The 25,698-nt window shown below is 40.3% G+C and overlaps 1 pseudogene across 1 annotated transcript; it reads left to right on the top strand.

Annotated features, from left to right (window-relative positions):
• Window positions 1-5,739: 5,739 nt before the first annotated feature.
• LOC149255473 (glycerophosphodiester phosphodiesterase GDPD2-like) lies at window positions 5,740-7,409 on the top strand (annotated as a pseudogene). The gene is made up of 5 exons (XR_016265507.1): window positions 5,740-5,903; window positions 6,122-6,303; window positions 6,448-6,507; window positions 6,815-6,895; window positions 6,980-7,409. The product of XR_016265507.1 is annotated as a glycerophosphodiester phosphodiesterase GDPD2-like (transcript).
• Window positions 7,410-25,698: the final 18,289 nt, after the last annotated feature.

Below are 25,698 nucleotides of genomic sequence, written 5' to 3'. Positions count from 1 at the left end.
AGCATGGGACTACATGCAAGATTCCTTCTGCATGATTTACTCCCTGATTTGCTCCTTCTTTAACTCCGCAACTGGTTAGTTCTTTTGCATGATTTACTCCCTAATTTGCTCCTTCTTCCACTCCGCAACTGGCTAGTTCTCTCCGAAACTTGTTGTAGGTGTTGAGTCTTCTCATTGATCACCACTATGGTGCATTACCTTGAGATCTTCAACCAGTAATGCTATATCATGAGCATTGTAACCTATTTTCTAATGAATCATTCTTTTGCTCTTTCGATTTTCTTTTAGTGTTTTTGCTATGCAAAGCTGTGTGTTCAACCTTTACTAGCTAGATTCATATGTGCAGGTTTTCTAACACATTTACATGGTATCAGAGCCCATAGGTTGCTAGATAAAAGGCGTACCAGTACTTTATTTTTCAGGTATTACAACTTGGAGATCGAAGATTGACAGAAAAATGGAGTTTCCCAAAGCATCGATCCTAACACTGTACAACTATCATGAATGGAAGGACCAAATGGCTCGATACCTTCGTCAAAAAGGGTTGTACAAGATTACCATGGCTGCAGAAGTGGAACCCACTTCAGCCATAGATAAATCCAAGTACCTCAACCGTATGGATGAGGCCCACGAATCCATATGCATGTGCATCTCTCCAGAGTTGCAGTTTCATTTATCTGTCTGCAATACTCCCAATGAGATTTGGAAAAGGGTTGAAGAACTCTACGGGAAATAGGATGAGATGAAAGGACATATGCTCGAAGTGGAGCTGCTGTCATTGGATCCATGGAACTATGACAGAATTCAATACTTCTTCACCAAATATAATGATCTATTGCTGCAACTCAAGGGTTGTGGAATTGACAAATCCAAGGAGGAGAGTTGCCAAGTTCTCTCTATTATGTCAAAGCTCGGATCAGAATACTTCGTCTTTGTGTCTAAATTTCATTCAGTAAGGCTCGCAATAGGTAAATCCTACACTATGCCTTCTCTCAAAGAGTTCATGGAGTCCCTTACTTTTGAGCAAGCTAAACTCATTGGCATGGGGAAAATCAAACCTCCAAAAGTGCATGCACTTGCTGTGCATGATGACAGCCACAATAAAAATCACAGATCTGATTCAAATCAGAAAAATCAGCATCAAAAAGACAAGGGAAAAGCGCATTCCCATCCAAAAAAGGAAGGTTACACCAAGCCCTTCAATGACTCCTCTGGCTCGAGAAATGAGAAAGGGAAGAAAGGAAATAGATGCAACTACTGTCAAAGAGGATTCCATCCAGAATCCTCTTGCATGAAGAAAAAAATTGACCAAATGGCAGGAATCCTTCAGAAGCACAACTTTGGGGACCACATCCCTCAGGGGCGCCAAGAAGAAAACTGAGGATCCGCCACACGAGAAAGGTAACAATTTTCATGCTTTAGTTGCAATTAGTTCTTCCCCTGATGCATGGATTATAGATTCTGGTGCATCACATCATATGCCTGCTGTAAAGGAAGTCTATTCCTCTTTGGATGCATGCAAAGGACCTCCCATCCTCATGGGAGATGACTCACCTATTGAGGTCACTGGAAAAGGTAGAGTGGAACTTTTACACAGAAGCTTTGAAGATGTGCTTCATGTTCCAAAACTTTCGATAACCTACTTTCAGTTTATCAGATCAATCATTCCGGCACCGGAAAGAGAGTGGAATTCACTCCAGATGCAGTTAACATAAACGACCTACATAGAAGCTCCAAAATTGCAACCGGTGAGGATAACAATGGAGCCAGATTGTATACATTTTCTGAATTTATTGAATCTGAGTCCTCCTTATTGCTTACACATGCTGATGATAGTAGTAGGCTTTGGCACGAGAGGTTTGGTCACTTAGATTATAGGTATATGCAGCAGCTAAGCAAGCATGAGATGGCGGAAGGCTTGCCAAATGTCAGTTTCTCCAAAGGAGTTTGTGAAGGGTGTGTCCTTGGCAAACATCCTAAAGAAAAGTTTGACACTGGCAAGACTCAAAGAGCATCCTCTCCTCTAGATCTGATCCATAGTGATCTCATGGGGCCTTTTCCTCATCCTTCCATCAACAAAGCAAGGTATGTCCTTACATTTATTGATGATTTCTCACGGTATACTTGGGTGTATCTTCTCAGGAACAAATCTGAAGTTTTTGCGCACTTTGAAGATTTCAAAGCACTAGTTGAGACACAGTCAGAGAGAAAGATCAAATCCCTCCGTATAGACAATGGGGGGGAATATGTTAACACAACACTTCAAAACCTTTGCCTTTAGTCCGACATACAATTGCAATACACAGTTCCATACACTCCGCAGCAGAACGGAGTTGTTGAGAGAAAGAACCGATCTCTCAAAGAGATGGCTTCCTGCATGTTGCATGCTAAGTCACTGCCTCATAAGCTATGGGTTGAAGCACTTAATTGTGCTAACTACATCCAGAACAGATCTCCTCATAGGTCTGTCAAGGATCAGACCCCCTTTGAGGCTTGGAGCGGCACTAAACCAGAGGTCACCCACTTCCGTGTTTTCGGCTCCCGAGCATGGGCCAGGATCCCCTCTGAAAAGAGGAAATCTCTTGATCCACAGAGCATTGAGTGCATATTTGTTGGATACCCTGATGGTGTGAAGGGATACTGACTCCTGATTTCCTCTACGGACAAGCTCATCATTGAGCGAAGTGTCAAATTTGAGGAAAGTCTCTCACATGCACCTCAATTGCCACATGCAGACACCTTTTATCTACCTCATGTCCGAGATGATGACTCGGTACACTTAGATGTAGATACAGAGCATGCAGATGCCGCAGTAGAGCATGCAGTTGCAGAGACAGAGTCTTCAGATACAAATCCAGTGCATGCATATGATGATCCACATCCAAGCCCAGATCAGGCTTCCAACAGTGAAACAAATTCCCTTGTCATAAATCAGAGAACAAGGAGCTTACGTGAGATATATGCACAAGACCACCCATCTGCTATAAATGGTCTTGTGGAGGATAATTTTGATCTGTAGAGGACTAGCTCAGAGTTTATTGAGCCTCCTCTTGCCCTCACTGCCACTGAACCATCGCCATCCTGGCATTGTCATTTGGTTCAGTCTTCTGATCCACAGTCTTATGTTGAGGCTGCTGGGCATCCATCTTGGGAGTCCGCCATGGAGGAGGAGTATAACTCCCTCCTTGAGAACCAGACCTGGGATCTGGTCCCCCTTCCTTCAGGAAGGAAACTTGTCTGATGTAAATGGGTCTACAGGACCAAGAGTGCTGTAGATGGGAAAATCACCAGATAGAAAGCTAGGCTAGTAGCCAAAGGCTTCCAGCAAGTGCATGACGTTGATTATGATGAGACCTTTGCTCCAGTAGCAAAGATGGATTCCATATGCCTTGCACTTGCCATTGCGGCTGCCCAAGGGTCAGGGGTGAGAAGTACATTAGATGGATGTGAAGAATGCCTTTCTTCACGGAGACCTATCTGAGGAGATCTACATGGAGCAGCCACATGGTTTCATTCAAGATTCATCTTTGGTCTACAGATTGAAGAAATCTCTCTACGGCCTTAAGCAGGCCCCAAGAGCTTGGTACGCGAAGATGGATTCTTTTCTCTTATCACAAAATTTTGAAAGATGTAAGTCTGATCCAAATGTTTACATGCTTAGGACACATGATTATCTTCTTATCTTAGTTTTGTATGTGGATGATCTTCCTGATCATTGGTAGCTCGACTTCAACCATTGCTACAGTCAAGAGAGCCTTGCATGATAGGTTCTTGATGACGGACATGGGTCCATTACACTTCTTTCTTGGTCTTGAGATCAGCCAGGATGCCACAGGGATCAAACTCTCTCAAGCTAAGTATGCACGGGATCTCCTCGAGAGATTTCACATGACTGACTACAGGATAGCACCGACTCCTTTTCTATCTGGGGTCTGCCTTGAGGATGGAGGTGACACTCCACTAGTTGACAACACTCTCTACCGACAGCTAGTGGGGAGCTTATTGTACCTCACCCACTCTAGACCAGATCTCTCATATGCAGTAGGGGCAGTTTCCAGATACATGCAAGAGCCACATGCGCTACACTGGAATGTTGCCAAGCGCATCCTCTGATATGTTCAGGGCACTGTCACCTTCGGGATTCACTATGCAGCAGGCACTACATTGAATCTCCTTGGTTTTACAGATTCTAATTGGGCGGGAGACAACATTGATTGCAAGTCCACCTCTGGATATTCACTCAGTCTAGGATTTGGCCCTATCTGTTGGTCGAGCAAGAAGCAGGCTGCTATTGCTCTCTCTTCAGCTAAGGCCGAGTACAGAGGAGTAGTCAACATCACCATTCAGGCTCTGTGGCTACAACACTTCCTCACTGAGTTGGGCGTCCAATTCCACTAACCCATTGTCATTTGGTGTGACAACCAGAGCACTCTCAAATTTTGTAGGGATCCAGTATAGCGGCAGCGAACAAAGCACATAGAGATCCATATGCACTACATTAGAAACTTAGTACATGATTGGGTCATTGATTTACAGTTCTGTCCTTCCATAGAACAGACTATAGACATCTTCACCAAGACATTCACTGAGCAGAGGTTTCGATCTCTGCGCGGTCGTCTTGGAGTGAAGGACACAGTTGCTTAGAAACTGCCTTTTCTTCCTCTTTTCTTTTGATTACATTGTATTTTGGGGGGGAGGGCGGCGGAGGGGGGTTTCCCATGAGGTTTTCCCTTTTTCCTTAATTTTAGTACAAGTTGCATTGTATTTTGGGTGACCTTTGGCCTTAGTTGCCAGGCCCCATTTTCTATTTTTCCCTATAGTGGTGTTCAGGGGGGTGTTGGAAGTACTATACACCTACATGCGAACACTTAGTTAGAGCATGGGACTACATGCAAGATTCCTTCTGCATGATTTACTCCCTGATTTGCTCCTTCTTTAACTCCGCAACTGGTTAGTTCTTCTGCATGATTTACTCCCTGATTTGCTTCTTCTTTAATTTTGCAACTGGTTAGTTCTTCTGCATGATTTACTCCTTGATTTGCTCCTTTCACTCCGCAACTCGCTAGTTCTCTCCGGAACTTGTTGTAGGTGTTGAGTCTTCTCATTGATCACCACTATGGTGCATTACCTTGGGATCTTCACCCACTAATGCTACATCATGAGCATTGTACCCTATTTTCTAATGAATCATTCTTTTGTTCTCTATATTTTCTTTTAGTGTTTTTGCTCTACAAAGCTGTGTGTTTAACCTTTACTAGCTAGATTCATCTGTGCAGGTTTTCTAACACATTTACATTTTGCCCTAGCGTTGTATTTAGTGAGAATTTTTAGATTTTTTTAGAAAAATTTGAGGTGAAATCTTTATTTGTGTTATTTAAATTGTATATATGGATTCAGCCCTGTGAAAAACCCCAATACATTTTTATTTAAGGTTGCCAGATTTTAAAGAAATTAGACCAAAAAAAACCCAAAAAAAAACTTCTAAAAAATCTAAAAAACAACTCTTTATATTTTCATGACCGTCTTGCTCAACAAGGGCGAAGGGGTCGTCCGCCAGATGAAGACCGTTCACGGCCAGAGCAACGGGGGTGTACTTTGTCGGCGGAATGATTGATACTGGCACTATACTGGAATTTATCTCTAGATTTACCCGTTGGAGGGACTTCCCAGATTTTATAATTTTTTTTATTGTTATTTCCATTGCTTATAAGGTTTTAGGTAATGAAATCGGTGAAAATTTTCATAACCTTTTCAATGGAGATTGAAATTAAACTTTTTGGTTTCTGATGCAGCAATACTTGCTCGGTCGATAAACATAGATCCTGCTGTAATGCAGCAGGTTTCTACTCCTGAAAATCTCAATATCCTATATACAGGCCCGCGAATGGCCCAATTTTTGCATGGTATGTTCTTCATTTTGAATTCTTCCCAGTACTGTGCTTGACAGTTAACAATTGAATTTGTGGCATTACGTACCATTAGCCCTAAAAAGAATTATTTCCTATGCCTCCGATTTGGTCTTTTCTGGTGTGAACTGAAATTTAGGATTCAAAGATTAAGATAGGATTTGAGCTGTATGTGTTTGCACGCTTTGTGAACTTTGTATATTGCCCAATAACAGACAATAAAATAGAAAGCGGGCAACAATCATTGACTGTTCTGGGCCATCGCGGTTCTGGCAAGAACAGAGTATTTAGTGCTGGAGACGCTCCTAATCTCAGACCTACTATTATGGAAAATACCATAAAATCTTTGGCCCTGGCTGCAGAGAATGGCGTAGATTTTGTTGAATTCGATGTACAGGTAGACTAAGTTTCTGGCATAGGCTATGATGTTTAGGCTTGTTGCCTTCTCGGAACTTGGAGATTTGCTTTGTTTTTAAAATGTTCAAACTTGCTTTTGTCTTCGTGTTGCACAAATTCAAAGGTTGCTTTAAATTTGTTTCAGGTCACTAAAGACGGCCATGCTGTCATCTTCCATGACGACTATATTATAACAGATGACAAGGTAATTTCTCTTTTATATTTTTGTTTCTAGTTTCATTCAAAGTGTATTTTGTTCAAAAGTCTAACGATCCAAAAAGAAATATGATCTAAACCTAGGGATCAGAGTGTTGGGGTTCCATTCCTATGTATGTTCATCCATCTAACAGGTTTAGGGACCTTATGGGACTCGGCCAGACCATTCTAACTTTCCTTCTTATGGTCCATGTTTCAGGGATTGCATAATGCGAGGCGCATTGGATAACTGGGGTTCAGCAGACTTTCTTTGCCATTAAACCATTCTAACTTTTGTGATGATTTGTTTGTTTCAGGGATTACACAATGCAAGGCGCATTGGAGACCTCAATCTTGAAGAATATCTTTCCATGGGATTCCAAGCTGATGGGCTGGAGGTAAGAATCTGTAGAGATTCGTGGATGGAATTCAGTTTCTTGTGATATGCAATGTGTGATCATTGTTGCCTCCTTGTTACTTAGATCCGAAGTCCTCTGGTTCGAAAAGCCAATGATGGCAGTATTTGCAAATGGATAGTGAATGTGCAAGACCGCCTGTGTACTCTTAAAGATGCATTCGAGAATGTTCCTCTGTGTGGGATTTAACATAGAGGTGAAATTTGATGATGAAATTGAGGTTTCTGAAGTCGAACTTCAACGGGTGATTGGTACCGTTCTCAAGGTAGAACGACTGATCTTTTCATTGACTGCATGGCTGCAAAAATTCTCTGGGCATCTAATTTTATTCTGTTTAATTTATGCTTTTAACCAAATAATCATTTCAGGAAGTGGCAATGTATGGAAAGGGCAGACAAGCGACGTGAAAGTCTCTGCACGAATGAGAGTGTTAAAATGGAATCTGTGGAAACAAATTTATCGCTGCGTTGACTTACCCTGTCGTATGTGCTGTTAGTCTTTTCGTTTTCGTTCTTTACATTTTTTCTACTTAATTTCGTAGAGATTGCATTTTTGGAATTGTAAATTTAATTCGTAAAATTTAATTAATGCAGAGTTTTTAAAAGAATTAAATTTATTTACATATTTAAAAACACGTTTTAAAAAATTGAAATTTATAAACACTATTTTGTTTATTAATTTATTTTCTTTTTTATAAATACTATATATATTTTGTTGAACTGCATTTTATTAAAAATTGTTGTCGCAGGGCTTTATATTTATATTTTATAATTTCAATTATTATATAAATATAAATGTATTTTTATTTTATAATTCTCAATTTTATTATTTTAATTATTATATAAATATATAAAAAATTAAATAAATTTTTAATATTTATTAAAGCAATAAATCCCAGTAAACTTAGATACATATTGAATACAATTTTCGTTATAATTCAAAATAGAATTTATTTTAGGGGTAGTTTGCCATTCCCCTCTTCAAAGAGGGGCCATCATTTTGTTTATTCGTCAAATCTCTGTCAGAAATAAAGATAAAACATCTGCAAAAATACCATTTCAGCTAACCCAAGGAGCCCACTTTTTCTCTATATTTAAGAAAAACGTGAAACATACATACTTCACATTTATTTAGAAAGTAGTAAACCCCGATACCGATACAGACTTCACATTTATTTAGAAAGTAGTAAAACCCTAATACCGACATATATTTAGGAAGTAGTAAAAACCCTAATACCGACTCGAACGACAAGACGTATACATTGACTCCACAAAACTAGAAATGTGATGGGCATCGGAGATGGGTCCAGGTGACGAAGATGCATGCTGAGAAAACGAAGAAGATGAGCATAAATGCACATCGTAGTAGCCACCAATACGACGAGTCCGTACGATGTCCAGATACCGCGAACCCTCTTCTATAGTTGGACAGCACGAATCGCCTACTCCTCGTCAATCTTCCATCTTGAACACAGTTGTCTAGTACCGAATTGCGTTCTTGTTGACACTGCCGTTCAAGTTCGAGCAGCTTGAATTGCTGCACGAACTCGAAAAGGACGACGACAATCGTTGCCGAGGAAACAAGGGTTGACAGAAGAAGGGCCGACAGAATAAGCCTATTCCACCACCAATCACAACCAAGTGACTCCTTTATTTGCCGTGCACAAGAAAACATGGCACTTACAATCGCTCCCTGGAAACCCACAGAAATAGTGAATGTCTTGTATATAGCATCGCCGAGGTTGTTATAGTCGGCTTGTACCTCGGAAATTTGTTTATTCCAGTACTCCATAGCAGAAATAAGATCGGCCACTGTTTCATTCCCGGGGACATCGAGTACTACCGTGGTCGGAGTTGCCGTAGGGGCAGCCGTGGCCGCGGTACGGCGCTGGCTCCCTAATTGGCTTGATTCGCCATCAACGATAGCTGCCATGTTGTTGAATTGATCTGCCATAACAACAGTTGACATAATTTATTACCCGAAAAATGCATTTATCTAATAAGTATAAATTAAAGGAAGGTACAGAAACTTAATCAACATTTTTTTCCAGAACGAAAAAGCAAAAAAAAAAAAAAAAAGCATAATTGTATTATATTGACACAAAACTAATGAAATCAACATTATCTATACCAACAAAATGTTATCGAATTCTGAATTCCAGATACCCAACTCCACGAGAATGTATTTGATCACTCTAAGCAGCTTGGCGCGAGATGTATTTGATCTCTCTCTGAACCAGCTTGGGCAATTGTGTTAGGGCCTAAGTGTTAGCCTCTTTTTATAAGAACTTTATTTTTCTTATTTAATATTTTTTTCCAAAATGCATGTCCTATATGTTATTATTATATAAAAAGTTAGAGTCCTCCCGATTGTTATCATTATATAAAAAGTTAAAATCCTCCCATTCTTATCATGCCGTGTATATTATTATATTATTATTGCTTAAAAATGCATGCCTTATATGTTATTATGCTATTATTCCTTAAAAAGTCAGAATTCTCTTAAATTTCTATTTAAAAATAAATTTAACCTTATTTTATTATTTATAAAATCCTCTTGAACACTAAATAAATTTCTTGACCAATCTACTCAAAACTTATATTATATTCACCATAAATATTTAACAAAAAACCAAATCAACTTTATAAAACATTTACTTCATAAATAAACTTGCCCATCAAATATATATACCCACATAAATAAAAAATAACCAAAAACAACTTTATAAAATATTTACTTAATACTTCAAATTATCCATCAAATACATACCACATAAATAAATAAATAAAACGAAAAACATTTACTTAATACTTATATATACCCTAATCTCAACTCTACTACGCAAATAACTGATTAAACAAAATCCTATAACCCTACTTTATAAGTCGACCGTTCCGTTAACCCCCCGAATCCAACATCAGTGTTAAAGTTCTACGACAAACCACACCCACAGCCAGCGTGCACCCCCAACCACTCAAATGAAATAAATTTCCACGGCCAGGGTGCACCGCAACGAATCCAAATGAGAAAATTTCGGAACATCCACATTCGCACGTAACCTCATAAGTTAACGTATTCTGTTAGGCTTAGTCTAACCTTATCTTTTTCTTATCATTTTTAGTCCAACATCCTTTTCCATCAAATTTATTGGGAATTTATTTATTTTTTCAATATTTTATTAAAAAATTAACATATTCACAATTATTTCCAATCAATTTTGATTCAAATCCAACATTTTACTCAAAATTCAATATAAATTAGTTTTTTTTTTAATTATTCACTATGTTGACACCTCTTCAATTATTCCTTATACCCACAAATATCATTGTCATAAATTATTCACTATGTTGACACCTCTTTAATTATTTTCTATATTCATTACTATTTCTTATACTCACACTATTATGAGAAAATTGTATCTAATATCATTCATAAATTTTTTATCGGTAAATATTTTTTTTCATTAATAATAAACTAGTATTAATTTATTTTTACTCTCAATTTACCAAGTTTCAACAAGAATCAAATTTATTTTCACTCTAAAAGAAATTTCTCAAAATATTTCCTCTCTCTAAAATAAATTTCTCAAAATATTTCATCATTCTCTAAAATTACTAAATCCAAAATTAAAAAAAATTTAAACTCGTTGTAATTTCCTGTTAAGTGTGTCTATTGCAGCAACTCCTAAACCCTCGGTGTAAGGTCCCTGAGTTGAGCCGAGCGTGGTGCGACGAGCGGGCGAGTTGACACGGGCGCGGGCGCGGTGAACAAGCGCGGGTGCGGTGCGACGAGCGGTCGAGTTGACACGGGCGCGTGGGCGGGCGCACGGGTAAGCGCACACGGAGAAGCAACGAACGAGCGAGTCATGTGCGACGATACGATTTGCGATGGCGTTTTATACCCGATGAACGTTTAGCGATGGTGTTTGAAGGCCGACTCACATGGAGGGCAGGCCGACCTATTTGCAAGGCGCTTCAAGGGGTGTGTATGGCAAGTGTGGGGCAGTCGGCTGGGCAGCCCACCCACACTCAAACATGCATATATATGTAAGTGCATTGGAGCACTTGGAAATCATTCAATCGACAAGCAACTTCGCTCAAGAGGAAGAGGCGCAGGTCTAAGTGCGCAGAAGACAATAAGGGAGGGCGCATACCTCATGCGCTAGTTCTTGGTTTAGTCGCACGGTAGAGAAGTGTCATTCTTGGAGTTGGGTGAAGGCGTTGGGCAAGGTGTGCCCGGTGATCGGTTGCAGTGTGCACGACGGTCGTGCAAAGCGCCGGTTTGTGCCAGGGCTTGGCATGGGTGTCTTGGTGGCTCGGGTGAGAACCCGCCCATCGTGCAAGGTGTGCACGAAGGTGAACGGAGGTTCACCTTGATTGTAAAATTGACTAAGTGTAAATTTGGGGTTTCCCAAGATTTAGCTTGTACATTGTAAAAGTGATGATTATATAATATATTGATTCGGGCAGACTCATATTGCAGGGAGTTGCCCCTCCCCTTTATATTGTGCAATTGTCTTCTTGTTTATAATTGTTGTTGATAATGAATGAGTATGGGTGTTCATTGGTATAAAGGATAAACATAATAATACTTGGTTGTGAAACACAAACTAAGTAGGAGAAAGTGAATGTTAGGCGTAGTCCACGAACATAAGTATTGGTGAAAAGAAAGTGTTCGGTGGTGCCGCACCTCGCTATAAGTGGTTGAAAGACTATCGCATGTGTAGGGGCGTGACAGGTGGTATCAAAGCAACTGATTCAGGGTATTGAAGCTGTAAGCTGCTACACACCTTCACCGAAGTGAAGGTGGTATCAGAGCTCGGTTGGAGCTGGTGAGCAAGGTTGCTCGTGACGAAGTGACAGTGGAAGCAGGTACTTGCAGGTGAAGGAAGCTAGTTTCACATACAAGTCGAACAAGGGTCGGTTCATGGTTGCAAGGAACTTGGTGAAGCTGGTGAATGGTGAAACAGGTTTAGCAGGGGTAAAGCTTAGTGCTCGGGCCAAGCTGAACAACAAGACATGGCAAGTTTGGAAGAATGCGAAGGGAAGCTCTTGCTTACCTTATATAGGTTGAAGCGGTTGAAAGAAGAGAATCCCTGGATTCAGAAGGAACTTGAAGTCTTGGAAAAGAATGTTGAAGACGAACTTCTTCAACTTGGTTGGACAATGGAGTAAGGTGAAGTTGCAGATTGTGCTATCAAGGAAGAGGAAGCCGTGATGATTGAGGATGTTGCAGATGTGACAACGATGGAGGATGAACTTGAGATTGATCAAGTTGGACCAGGATCGTGCAATTTGGAGACATGGATGGATGAGGGTACTCATATGGATGAGCCTCATGATGACGATGATGAAGAGCAAGGATTGTTGATGGTTGCTGGACTTGTTGGGGTTGTTTGTGACCTTATGATGAAAGGTACAAAGGCTCGTGACAAGGGAGGAACATGATGATCGTTGTGGATGATTGGGTCATGCTTTAGCCACATGCAGAATTGGCTAAGTGCCTGGCATGACTCATGGACAGGTTGGAGGGCAAACACTTGAGTTGCTTGGGTGGACTTCTCATGGCCGAGACCAAGAGATAGTCTTGGTGGAACCTTCAGTGGAGGAGCTATGATGGAGAGACTCATGTGATGATGATATGGTTGGGTGACCGAGTTCACTAGACCGAAGATTGCAGACTTGGATGAGGATGACCGATTGTTGTGATGGGTCTATTTGGTTGGACTACATGGACAACTTAGTCATGGACATCAGGTTGGAAACATGGAGCATGGCAGTCTTATGCAGGGACATTGTGTAGGAGCACTTGTAGAGGTGTCACTTATGGGCATCTAATGAGGAGTGCCAAGGCAGGGATGTTGTGCAGATGGATTTGTTAGTGTGACATGGAGACTTATTACCTATGAGCCGATGGAGAGGTTGTGCACTTATGTACAACAAGACCATGGACTTGGATGGAATTGTGAGTAGACTATGGAGCATTCCTACTACATGGAGAGCTGAGGCATCTTGCAGAGACCTTTGGGCCAAGACTTGTATGCTTGCTGGATGTTGGTTGTGGATGGCTTATGGAGCTCATAATGACATGAGGTTGTGACTTTTGGGGACTTCATATATGGTGGACTTAGAGGATCTGATGCATTGAGGAGCTGAGGTCAGAGACTTTGATGCAGGATGGGGTGCATACTTTCAAGTACATGTATGGGAATGGCTTGAAAGAGTGACTTGATGTGGAAGATCGATATGAGACACTTTGGAGTGATGGAGTTACAACGATGATGATGCCTTGGTGGTAACACTTGGGCATTGGTTGAGCCGAGACTCAACTACTTTGACATGGGAGCTGATTGATCTATGATCACAGGCAGCACATGGATAGATGAGACAAGTAGATACTTGTTTCTATGGCAGACTTGAGGGATGACACATTGCAGATATGATGGAGGTTGCTTCATGGACCTGGATGTGGCACACTGAGAATTGGAGATTGATGAGATGGTCTCTTCATATGGAGGAGATACACATATGGATGATGATGTTGGGATAGATGTGGCTGATTTCATGTAGCACATTGACACCAAACATCATGGACAACATGTTGCAGATGAGATGAGGACTACTTCATGGACCTGAGCATGGCTTATACTTATATGGAGATGGATTCTTGATCGACTTGAGGATGTGACAAGATGTTCTGAGAAACGACTGATGATGGCATGAGGATGTGCACTCTCATGGTTTGGGCGTGACGGTTGGATTAGCTACCCAACTAGTTCAAACATGGGGACATGTAGTGTACAAAGATGTGTTAGCATTGTGTTGGAGTACCATGGCAGCAGTTCACATGATGACACATGATGAGGTCGACACGAGATGTTGCAGTGGGCATGTAGCTTGGATGGAGGGACCAGCCTTCCACGATGGGGAGCAGCATGTGGAGATTGTGACAGGGTGGTCGATGATCATGGATTGAGATGATCTCTGATGTATGACATACCGATGAGGTGTATACCTTGGTATGGTGATCTTGGTGACAGATGGTTGCCGAGGCGAGACATGGTGGAGACGGTGGTTCTACATACGATGCAGAGATGGTTGCAGTATGTGGAGGAGTTGACATCATGGATATTGATGATCTTGGTGGATGGCTATCGAGATGGTATGTTGTCGAGGACGACAACGATTTCAGGTGGAGGAGGATGTAAGGTCCCCGAGTTGAGTCGGGCGCGGTGCGATGAGCGGGCGAGTTGACACGGGCACGGGCGCGGTGAATGGGCGCGGGCGTGGTGCGACGAGCGGGCGAGTTGACACGAGCACGCGCGCGGGCGCGCGGGTGAGCGCACACGGCGGGCGCGCGGGCGAGCGCACACGGAGAAGCGACAAACAAGCAAGTCATGTGCGACGATACGATTTGCGATGGCCTTTTATACCCGATGAACGTTTAGCGATGGTGTTTGAAGGCCAAATAACATGGAGGGCAGGCCGACCTATTTGCAAGGCGCTTCAAGGGGTGTGTATGGCAAGTGTGAGGTGATCGGCTGGGTAGCCCACCCACACTCAAACATGCATATATATGTAAGTGCGTTGGAGCACTTGGAATTCATTCAATCGGAAAGCAACTTCGCTCAAGAGGAAGAGGCGCAGGTCTAAGTGCGCAGAAGACAAGAAGGGAGGGCACATACCTCATGCACTAGTTCTTGGTTTAGCCGCACGGTAGAGAAGTGTCGTTCTTGGAGTTGGGTGAAGGCGTTGGGCAAGGTGTGCCCGGTGATCGGTTGCGGTGTGCACGACGGTCGTGCAAAGTGCCAGTTTGTGCCAAGACTTGGCGTGGGTGTCTTAGTGGCTAGGGTGAGCACCCGCCCATCGTGCAAGGTGTGCACGAAGGTGAATGGAGGTTCACCTTGATTGTAAAATTGACTGTGTAAATTTGGGGTTTCCCAAGATTTAGCTTGTACATTGTAAAAATGATGATTATATAATATATTGATTCGGGAAGACTCATATTGCAGGGAGTTGCCCCTCCCCTTTATACTGTGCAATTGTCTTCTTGTTTATAATTGCTGTTGATAATGAATGAGTATGGGTGTTCATTGGTATAAAGGATAAACATAATAATACTTGGTTGCGAAACACAAACTAAGTAGGAGAAAGTGAATGTTAGGCGTAGTCCACGAACATAAGTATTGGTGAAAAGAAAATGTTCGGTGGTGCCGCACCTCGCTATAAGTGGTTGAAAGACTACCGCAGGTGTAGGGGCATGACACTCGGGGTCTAACAGTCTCCATTCATTCTTGCCTTCTCGGGTGCAGATATACGAACTTACTGGAGTCCCCACACTAGCTGTCACCCAAGTCGCTTAGAATTGGAATTTGGTCCAATGACATTGATTCCAACCAGATATCCTCTTAGAATTATTAATTATAATTAATTACAATTATAATTATTAATTGTATGTTTTTTATTTTATTTTATTTTGATAGAGTTAAAATGTTAAAATAATACATTACCACATCTCTACCATACTGAATTAGCACCTCTATGCTAAAAAGCAAAATAAAATACTCAAACTATTTTAATATTTTAACATTTGTTTGAACCAAATTGATCCAAAATCTAATTTAAGATTTCATAAAATTTAAGTTAAGGTTGACATCACCAACCATCAACCAACATAGCACACTGGCTATGACACTCATGATTGTGATCGATATTAAGTTGTTGAAGAGCGCAAGCACCTATTGATTAAGTTGTATCCAATAAATGGAGAATTTTGACTCACTATTCTTTAAGGCATATCTTAACTAATAGACAAAATGGTCCTTTTTATGGTATTTTTTCTAATTAGTTTTAACCAAAATTCCGTAGAGATTTTTAAAAACTTGAGTTTACGCTGTTTCATCTACATAATTCAATTATCCGGGTTTTTCAAGGTGTTGAATCTATTTATGCATTCAAAAATGTATTTTATAGAACAAAAAAACACAATCTTGCTTGAAATTTCATAGTTGTTTTTCAGGATGTTGAATCTATTTATGCATTCAAAAATGTATTTTAAACAACAAAAAATCACAATCTTGCTTGAAATTGCATAGTTGGATTCCACTGAAAAATGTTATTTCATTTATTAACATAAAAAGAGACTATTCTCGAATAAGCATGCCATTTTCCTATTAAAAAAAAAAATTAATGAAATCTTTTTCACACAAATAGGCGGTTCTCTTAAATTTCATTAGGTCAAGGTCAATATATTGTTTGCATTATTTTGTCTTGAGGTTTTGATAACTCGTGATTTTATCCATAATATCCATATTTTTTTTTATGTAACCTATTTAAAAGTGTAAAGACTCCATTGTAAATATCATTGGGCCATGAATGATCTTAGCTGGTTTCCTACAAGGGTTTCCAAGGTAAAAAAATTGTGTCCATGCTATTAAAGTCTATTTGTTTATGATGTATTTGTTTATTTCTTTCACATTATTGTTTTATTTTTTTACCGGTTGGAATTACAGCTAGAGTTGAGTGTGGATGGCCTAGTAGAGTCTGTGTGCAGAAGGTTGGTCTTAAGTCCAAGCTAATAACTGAAGAAGGTTGTAAAAAGAGCAAAGCCAAGACAAACAAAAGTTGCATACTTGTGATCTGCAATCGTCATACATTCTACACTATGGGTGCGTGGTGTTTTAATCATTGTTGAATTTGGTGAGTAATGTAAGAAGAGGAGAAAAACAAGGAAATATCCTATGATAAGCGATAAAAGGTAGATCATGATCTACTCTATGTGAGTGATGGTGGACTTGAATATGAGGATTCACTTTGCATATTCATGGTAAATATGTGGCAAGAAACTAATGATCTTAGTCATGTTACTACTCTCTGTGACTCCTCGAACATAAATAGTGAATTCATCGAGTTCTACGTCGAGGTGCTTTTGAACATGAAGATGAAGGTTGTTTCCATAAGGATTGTCGTAGTAATCTCCACTAGAAAGAAAACCTTAAGGATAATGCACAAGTGGACAACAACCAAGTGCTTTTGCTAGCTAGATCTCAATATAGTTTAAACTCATTATGGTGTGCGAGGGTGGAGGAGCCACCTTTCAAGAGGAGTTTCCATATTTTTATATCAATTTCTTAGGAGTTCTACTAGAGATAGAAATCAAGATTGATATGACCTACCATAGCTTCTCTCGTGCATGCCAAGATAGAGGAGAAGTTGTTGGACATGGTGTAGCCACATTCATATCTATGGTATATTGTGAAGAGAGAAAGCTAATAAGGAGAAACCCCAAGGGTTGCGTTGAGGCACTCTAGTATGACTCGGTAGACTAAGTGCTCTATGTCACAGAATGAGCAGGGGTAGATTTAGATGAGTTGTAATTAGTTTGTGGCTATGGATGATAATCACACAATAGAGCATGGAACAAGGATATGGCATCAAAGCCATAGAGGTAAACTCTCACAATGGTGATGACATATAGACAATAATGTGGAGATGTATATCTTCAATAAATTAGGAGCAAGCAATTGCTAAAGAGTTGTGATTATTGTATGGAGATTAAGGTTGTGCAAAAAAACTATAGAGAACGGTAGGAGATGAAGGATTGCAAGGGATGAAGTTAGTGCCACATTCACTTTGGACATTGTAGTTGTGGGACGAAATCATTGAATCCCTCCATCATGATAGAATCACATGGAAGGGAAGAGATGAGCACAATCAAATGAAGGAGGCATACATGTTGGAGTGGTAGAACAACTTGCTTAACATTTTTTTAAGGCATACTCTAACTTATAGAAGAAATGGCCTTTTTTCATGACCATTTTTCTGGTTAATTTCAATCAAAATCCAATAGAGACTTTTGAAAACCTGAGTTTAAATTGTTTAATTTGCATAATTTGAGTGCCCCAAGGTTTTTCAGGGTGTTGAATCCATTTATGCATTCAAAAATGCATTTTAAACAACAAAAAATCTTGAAATTGTATTGTCGAATTTTGGTGAATTCTAGTGAAAAAGGTTATTTTGTCTATAAGTTAGACTACACCATTTTTTAAGGCCATGGAGAAGCTATTGAGAATAAAGTCTGCATCATGTGTGCATATGCAGTCAAAATATATGGTGGTAATGATAAAGGAGGATGATGCCCACTAAATAGATACGAGCTATGTTGATCAGACACTATGTAGATCTAGCAAGATGGTGTTGGAAGACCAGGAAAAGTTATGGATCGACACTGGCTGGAAATATAGTAAGAGTTTGCATCGCTGCATGGACGATAAAATGGCATGAAGTAAATGGTGTTGTGGTTTGATGAAGGAGTGAACATGTGATGGAGAGGTGCAGTGGTGTGTGAGCACTCTAATTTTTTTTTGGTCCATGTTGTAAATCGTAGCTATGCACAAGTTGTATTCCCCATGGTTGTTGTAAAACTTGTTATTTAAGCATACATGTAGCGTGGTAGCACATGATTTCTCAAGTTGTGGAATGAACTACTCAAATAGGGATGAGGGGGCTAGGCATACTAGTATGATAGCTTGAGTTTAGTTTTTTATAAGACCTATTATTTAGGCAGACATGTTGGAGTGCAGTGGTGCAATAAGTTGTGGATGATCACGATGTGGAATGGACAACTTGAGTAGGTATGAGGGTGGCATGTGTACTCGTATGCTAGCTTGGGGTGGGGCATGTGAAATCTCAATACGTGAGATGGTTGATGAACATGTACCAAAAAAGTGTCCTAGAAAACTAACAGATACAACGGTTGGTTACCCACGTATTTCATTGGAAAGTAAATTTTTTATATGGACTTCAACGGAGTGATTGGAACCAGGTTAATCTTCCCAAGTCAATTTTAAGGGGGAGATTGTTAGGGTAGTTCGAGAAAAGTTTAATCCATTAGAGTCAATTTATTGTTAGCAATTTTCAAGCTCTAGATTTTGTTAACCCATGTTTTTTCTCATGGTATTCTTTTAATGCATCCTATTTAAAGGCATAAATCTGCCATTGTAAATGCTTTTGGGCCATAAATGATCATTCGGTTGGTTTTTGTTGGCATTATGTTTCTGGTATGGCTATATGTTACAGATGTTGTACTTGATGGCAACTCCCGTGGCAAGGCTCTCAATATGTTGAAAATTAAGAAGTACGCAGGAAATCAGTTCAGAAGGTGCGTACCCGCAGGTACACCATGCAGGGATCGCGTCTAGATACGCAGGCCAGCCGTTCAGGAGGTGCGTACCCCCAGTGCACACATTTCAAAGCAGAGAAAAGCACACGTGGGGTTTCTTATGTTTTACTCTTGGTATTTAGCCGACGGTATTTGTGTTATTACGGTTTTGGCTCGTGGTATTGTTCCATGATTTTAGGAGGAGCTTGCCTATATAAAGCAAAGGAGATCACTTGGCTAAGCATCTTTTGCAATTGAATATCTTTAGATCTGAAATATTGGGTTATGGTCTTAAAATCTTGATCTATATGAAAGGGAAGTTGAAGGCGAATCTGTGAAGGGTGATCTCTCGAGTGCATGATCAGATCTGAGCAACTGTGCCACTCTGGTTGACTGCCTATTCAGCCCTAATCAGAAGGCTGCAGGTGTTTAACAGAAGAGCTGCGTGGGTACGCAGTGCAGAAACAGGAGATCTGCGTGGGTACGCAGAGCAGAAACAGGAGACCTGCGTGGGTAAGCAGAGCAGAAGAAGGAGAGCTGCGTGGGTACACAGAGCGACTAAGGTTCAGGTGCGTACACATAGTAAAAGTACGCGGCGCGATAGTATTTTTGGGTGCGTACCTGCAGTAATAGTACCCGACGCGATAATGTCTCTGGGTGCGTACCTGCAGTAATAGTACGCAGCGCGGTTCAAGGAACAGTGCGTGGGCACGCAGTGCGGCAGAAGGATCTCTGCGGGTATACGCAGGAAAGCAGAAGGTGAACTGCGTAGCGACGCATGCCACAGAAGGGAAAACTGCGTCTCTGTCTTAAAATGTTCTGTTGATTGAATTTTTCTATTGATAAGGTGTTCTGGGTTAGTTCTGTTATTGCTGAGCTGATAACTGTAGTGGACTGTAACTTTTATACTTGATGATCATTTGATGCTTTATGAAAAGTAGGGGGTTGTAGCTCCCTTCCAGGAGAGACTGGAAAACGAGAGAGAGAGAGTTGTAGCTCTCTGCAGGTTGCAGCCTGCGTACTAGTAAAGGACTGCACCAGTACAAAACCATTGTAAAAGAAGTTTCTAATTTGAAAGAAGATAGAGACATATTGCAGCAGGTGGTTTTCACCCACATTGGGTTTCCACCTTACATCTTGTGTTCTTTGGTGTGACTATCTATTTTTCTTTGTTCATGCTCATTATTTTATGGTACTGACATGCAAAAATAATTCAAAGAACAAGTAAGGAAGATTTATTAAAAGAATAAGATAATACTGATTCACCCCCCCTCTCAATATTATTTTCAACAATTGGTATCGGAGCAGGTCCTTCAGACAAGCTTGATCGCTTGAAGGTAGATCGTTCATCATGAGCAACTACGAGAGAGAAGCATCAATCAGGCCACCGGTTTTTGATGGGACAAACTTCAATTATTGGAAGGTAAGAGTTACTGCCTATCTTCAATCTCTTGGTATAGAAGTTTGGGACATCGTAGAGACAGGCTATGCTTTTCCTTCAGCTACTCCTATAGATGCAGCCGAGAAAAAGAAGTATGAAACAAATGCGAAAGCAGTCAGTACTCTATTAGGATGTATATCTCAATCAGAATTCATGAAGGTAATGCACTATAAATCCGCAAAAGAGATATGGGACAAAATTGTCACGAGCTATGAAGGAGACGAACAGGTAAAACGTGCTAAACTTCAAACTCTCAGAATTCAGTATGAGACTCTCAAAATGTATAATGATGAAAGTGTGGCTAACTATTTTCTTCGGGTAGATGAGGTTGTTAATTGTATGAAAAATTTGGGTGAAGAAATAAAAGAGGCTATTGTGGTTGAAAAGGTCCTAAGATCATTGTCCCCCAAGTTTGAATCTAAAGTATCTGCAATAGAAGAAAAGGAAAATCTTCGAATTCTTACTATGTCTCAGCTACATGGAATTCTAACTGCTTATGAAATGAGAAAGGGAGGTCCATCAGACAGAAGAGAAGCTGCTTTCAAAGCATCAGGCAAAGGAGATTATTATGAAGCAAGCCACGTCCCAGAAGAAGAGGAAGAAGAATCAAATTTTGTCAGAAATCTTCAAAGGGGTTCTGGAAGGTTCAGAGGTAAGTTACCTTTTAAATGCTTTGCTTGTGGAAGAGTAGGTCATTATGCTGCAAAATGTCCTTATAAGGATAAAGGAAAGGAACCTGCTAGATGGAACAAGAAACAGAACGCAAATAAGAAAAGCTACTACACTCATGAAGATAGTGATGGTCTATCAAACAGTGATGAAGATGAACAAGGTAATGAATATAAGTTGTTAATGGAATTTGAAGATGATGATTATATGGATGCTATAGATGTGGATAAATTTTATGATGAAATTACTAGACTCAAGAGATGTATAGAAGAAAAGAACATGATCATTGATACTCTACAATTTCAAATTGATGAAAAGGAAAAACATCTTGAAAAATTAGAAGGTGAAATTGTTGGTCTTAGAAAAGAGATTGAGAAAACAAAAGCTATTAATCTCAAGTTTGTCAAAGGATCTGAAACTTTGGATGAGATTATCAATGTGCAGCGGTCTCCACTAAACAAGACAGGTCTGGGCTATAATGGAGAAACTTCTCAAGCATCCACCTCAAAAAGTTATCTTGATGCAGCAAGAAGAAATGAGCAAAATAACAATGAAGATCATCAGGTAAAGCAGGGACGAATTACAAACAGAAACTATCAGGGGCAATCCATCTTAAGGGTGAAAAAAGCTACAACCACCACAGGTAAAATCTTCTCAATTTGGTTCAAGAATAGATGAAAATAGAAATTACAATCAGTTGGCTGGTAGATTCGATAACCGCAGAAGTTTCTTCAATGGACAATGCTTTTCTTGCCATAACTTTGGTCACAAAGCAGCTCAATGTGTTGCATATAAAACGATCATGACTAGGGAAGCTCAAAAACAAAGAAGTATGACAGGGATTACAAAAAGGACCTATAACAACTTTTCGGTTCTTGAAAATGAAGTTGAATGTTCTATTTGCAATAACTTTGGTCATGAAGACTCTGAATGCAGGAGCAGGTTTCAGCAGAAAAAGGAACAAGCCTCAAGCACCAAAACATGGAGAATAAAGGAACCTCAAACAGAAAGATGTGGGATAGCATTTTATGCAGAAGGACAGGAAAATCTATGGTACATTGACAGTGGATGTTCGAAGCATATGACAGGTGATAAAGAAAAACTTGAGTTTTATTCTGCTCTAGAAAAGGGAAAGAAAGTCTCTTTTGGAAATGATACTCCTGCAACTATAAAAGGAAAGGGCATTGCTCAGTTAAAAGAAAAGGTCAAGGCTGGAAATGTTTTGTATGTTGATGGATTGAAGCATAATCTTCTAAGTGTCAGCCAGATGTGTGATCAAAGAACCGAGGTTATATTCAGATCAAATGGATGTCTTGTTCGTGATCTTGATACAGGTAAAACAGTGATCAAAGGCAAAAGAACTCCAAATAATCTGTACATATTTGAAGAAGGACAACAACAATGCTATCTGAGCAAGGATGATGAGCACTGGTTATGGCATCGGAGGTTGGGACATCTAAGCTTTTCACAAATAAGGAAAGCATGCAAATATCAGGCAGTTCGCGATCTTCCAGATATCAAAATTCCTGACAACACCATATGCAAATCATGTCAGTTTGGAAAACAAACCAGAACTAACTTTCCAGAGAAAGAAGGATCAGCTAGCATGCCTCTTGAGCTAGTACATACAGATACATGCGGTCCTTTCAGGAAAAGAACACCTCGAGGAGAAGAATACTTGATATTATTCATTGACGATTTCTCCAGGTTTGTCTGGTTAGGACTTATGAAGCACAAAGATGAAGCATTCGAAAAATTCAAATCCTTCAAAGCCTTGGTTGAAAATGAATCAGGTCACAAAATTAAGTGCCTCAGATCCGACAGAGGTGGGGAATTTACTTCAAATGAATTTTTCGATTTCTGTGAAGAACATGGGATAAGAAGAGAATTCTCTACAGCAAGAACTCCTCAGCAAAATGGAGTTGTGGAAAGAATGAACAGAACAGTCCAACAAATGGCTCGTGCTATGCTTGATGAGTCAGGAACTCCCGCAACTTTCTGGGGTGAAGCTGCACATGCTGCAGTTGTTATTCTCAACAAAACAAATGTCCGGGTGAACAGCACTCAAACTCCTCATGAGCTCTGGAGTGGTAGGACTCCTTCGGTAAAGCACTTCAAAATCTTTGGGAGCAAATGCTATATCAAGAATACTGATGAGCAGCTTGGCAAACTTGAACCTAGAGCAGATGAAGGCATTCTTCTTGGTTACTCTCCACATAGCAAAGCATACAAATGCTACAATAAAAGACTTGGCAGAATTGTTGACAGCATTGATGTAGTGGTTGATGAGAAGGGATACATTCCTAGGCAAGTACATCATGAAGACATCGAAGAAGATGAAGGCTACCCCCAACGACAGAATGATGAAGAAGAAGAACCTCAAGAAGAACCTCAAGAGAAAACAAGAACAGAAGAAAAGACTCCATCCAGATATGTTCAGAAGAATCATCCAGAATCTCAGATTATGGGGCAGAAAGAAGCAGGTGTACAAACAAGAAGAACAGTTGCAGAAGCTTCAAGCTATTTGGCATTACTCTCCTCTACTGAACCACAAAATGTGAAAGAGGCATGCAAAGATGAATGTTGGGTGAAAGCAATGGATGAAGAACTTGAGCAGATCGAAAAGAACAACACTTGGGAGCTGGTTCCTAGACCAAAAGATAAGAATGTTATCGGACAAAATGGGTCTTCAAAAACAAATTGAATGAAAATGGAGAAGTAATTAGAAACAAAGCCAGACTTGTTTGTAAAGGGTATGCGCAGCAAGAAGGAATAGACTTTGAAGAAACCTTTGCTCCTGTTGCAAGACTTGAGGCCATCCGAATGTTCCTTGCTCTCTCAAGTTTTCAAAACTTCAAAGTATTTCAAATGGACGTGAAATCAGCCTTTCTGAATGGAGACTTGGAAGAAGAAGTGTACATTGAACAGCCAGATGGGTTCATTCTTGGAAATGATCCAAATCTTGTATGCAGATTGAAAAAGGCTCTCTATGGTCTCAAACAAGCTCCAAGGGCTTGGTACTACCGTTTGGACAAATATCTTCATCAACAAGGCTTTTCAAAAGGATCAGCAGATAGCAATCTTTATATAAAAGTTGAAAATGACAAATTGCTAATACTTGTTGTGTATGTAGATGACATTATTTTTGGGAGCAATGAAGAAGCTATGAGTCAAAACTTTGCCTTGGTCATGCAGAAAGAATTTGAAATGTCCTTGCTAGGAGAACTGACATATTTCCTTGGTTTGCAAATCCAACAAAAAGAAGGAGGAATCTTTTTATCTCAAACCAAGTATCTCAAACAGATTTTGAAGAAATATGGTATGGAAGATGCAAAACCAGTATGTACACCCATGGTCACAGGATGTAGCCTCAGTGCAAATGATGAATCTGCAGCAGTACATCAACCAACCTACAGATCTATGATTGGAAGTTTACTTTATTTGACAGGTACCCGACCAGACATCATGCATGCAGTTGGAATAGTTGGAAGATTTCAGGCAAATCCGAAGGAGACTCATCTTCAGGCAGTGAAGAGAATTTTCAAATATCTTCAAGGGACTCAAAATTATGGCTTATGGTATCCTAGAGATACAGATCTTACACTTCATGCTTATACAGATGCAGATTGGGCCGGAAGCGTGGATGACAGGAAAAGCACAAGTGGTGGTGCGTTCTTTATGGGTTCCAGACTGGTATCTTGGTTCAGCAAGAAACAGAGTTCGATTGCCTTGTCTACAGCTGAAGCGGAATATGTTGTTGCTGCATCTTGTTGCACCCAACTCCTTTGGATGATGCAGACTTTGCAGGATTTTCAAATCACTTGTACACCACCAATCCCCATCTTATGTGATAACACAAGTGCAATCAGCATCTCAAAGAATCCTGTTATGCATTCAAAAACCAAGCACATACCAATCAAGTATCATTTTCTCCGGGAACAAGTGCTTGAACAGAAGGTCAAGTTGGAGTATGTTCCTTCTAAGGAACAAGTTGTTGATATTCTCACCAAACCATTGCCCAGGGACACTTTTGAATACCTCAGGCAAAAGCTGGGGGTTGTTGATGCATCATCTTATTGTTGAACCTTTTCTGATTGATGGTACAGGTTCAGGGGGAGCATATAATGCATTGTTGGCATTATGGAGGATGGTCAGAAGGAGATCTTGGAAATAGCTGCAATATGTCTCTATCTCTTTCATGGTGGATTATGGTTCTTTGTTACAAATCTGGTTCATATTCAGGGGGAGCATACCCCTTTGCCCTTGATGTCAAAGGGGGAGAATGAAGCTGAAGATTGTGAGGTTGCCATCAAGTCCAAAGGGGGAGATTGTTGGCATTATGTTTCTGGTATGGCTATATGTTAGAGATGTTGTACTTGATGGCAAATCCCGTGGCAAGGCTCTCAATATGTTGAAAATTAAGAAGTACGCAGGAAATCAGTTCAGAAGGTGCGTACACGCAGGTACACCATGCAGGGACCGCGTCCAGATACGCAGGCCAGCCGTTCAGGAGGTG

Source organism: Pinus tabuliformis, chromosome 7 (assembly GCF_031772625.1).
Source record: "Pinus tabuliformis cultivar Carrire ecotype Pingquan chromosome 7, CPIR1, whole genome shotgun sequence".
Classification (NCBI taxonomy): Eukaryota; Viridiplantae; Streptophyta; class Pinopsida; order Pinales; family Pinaceae; genus Pinus; species Pinus tabuliformis.
This window is presented reverse-complemented; position numbering and strand designations above follow the sequence as displayed.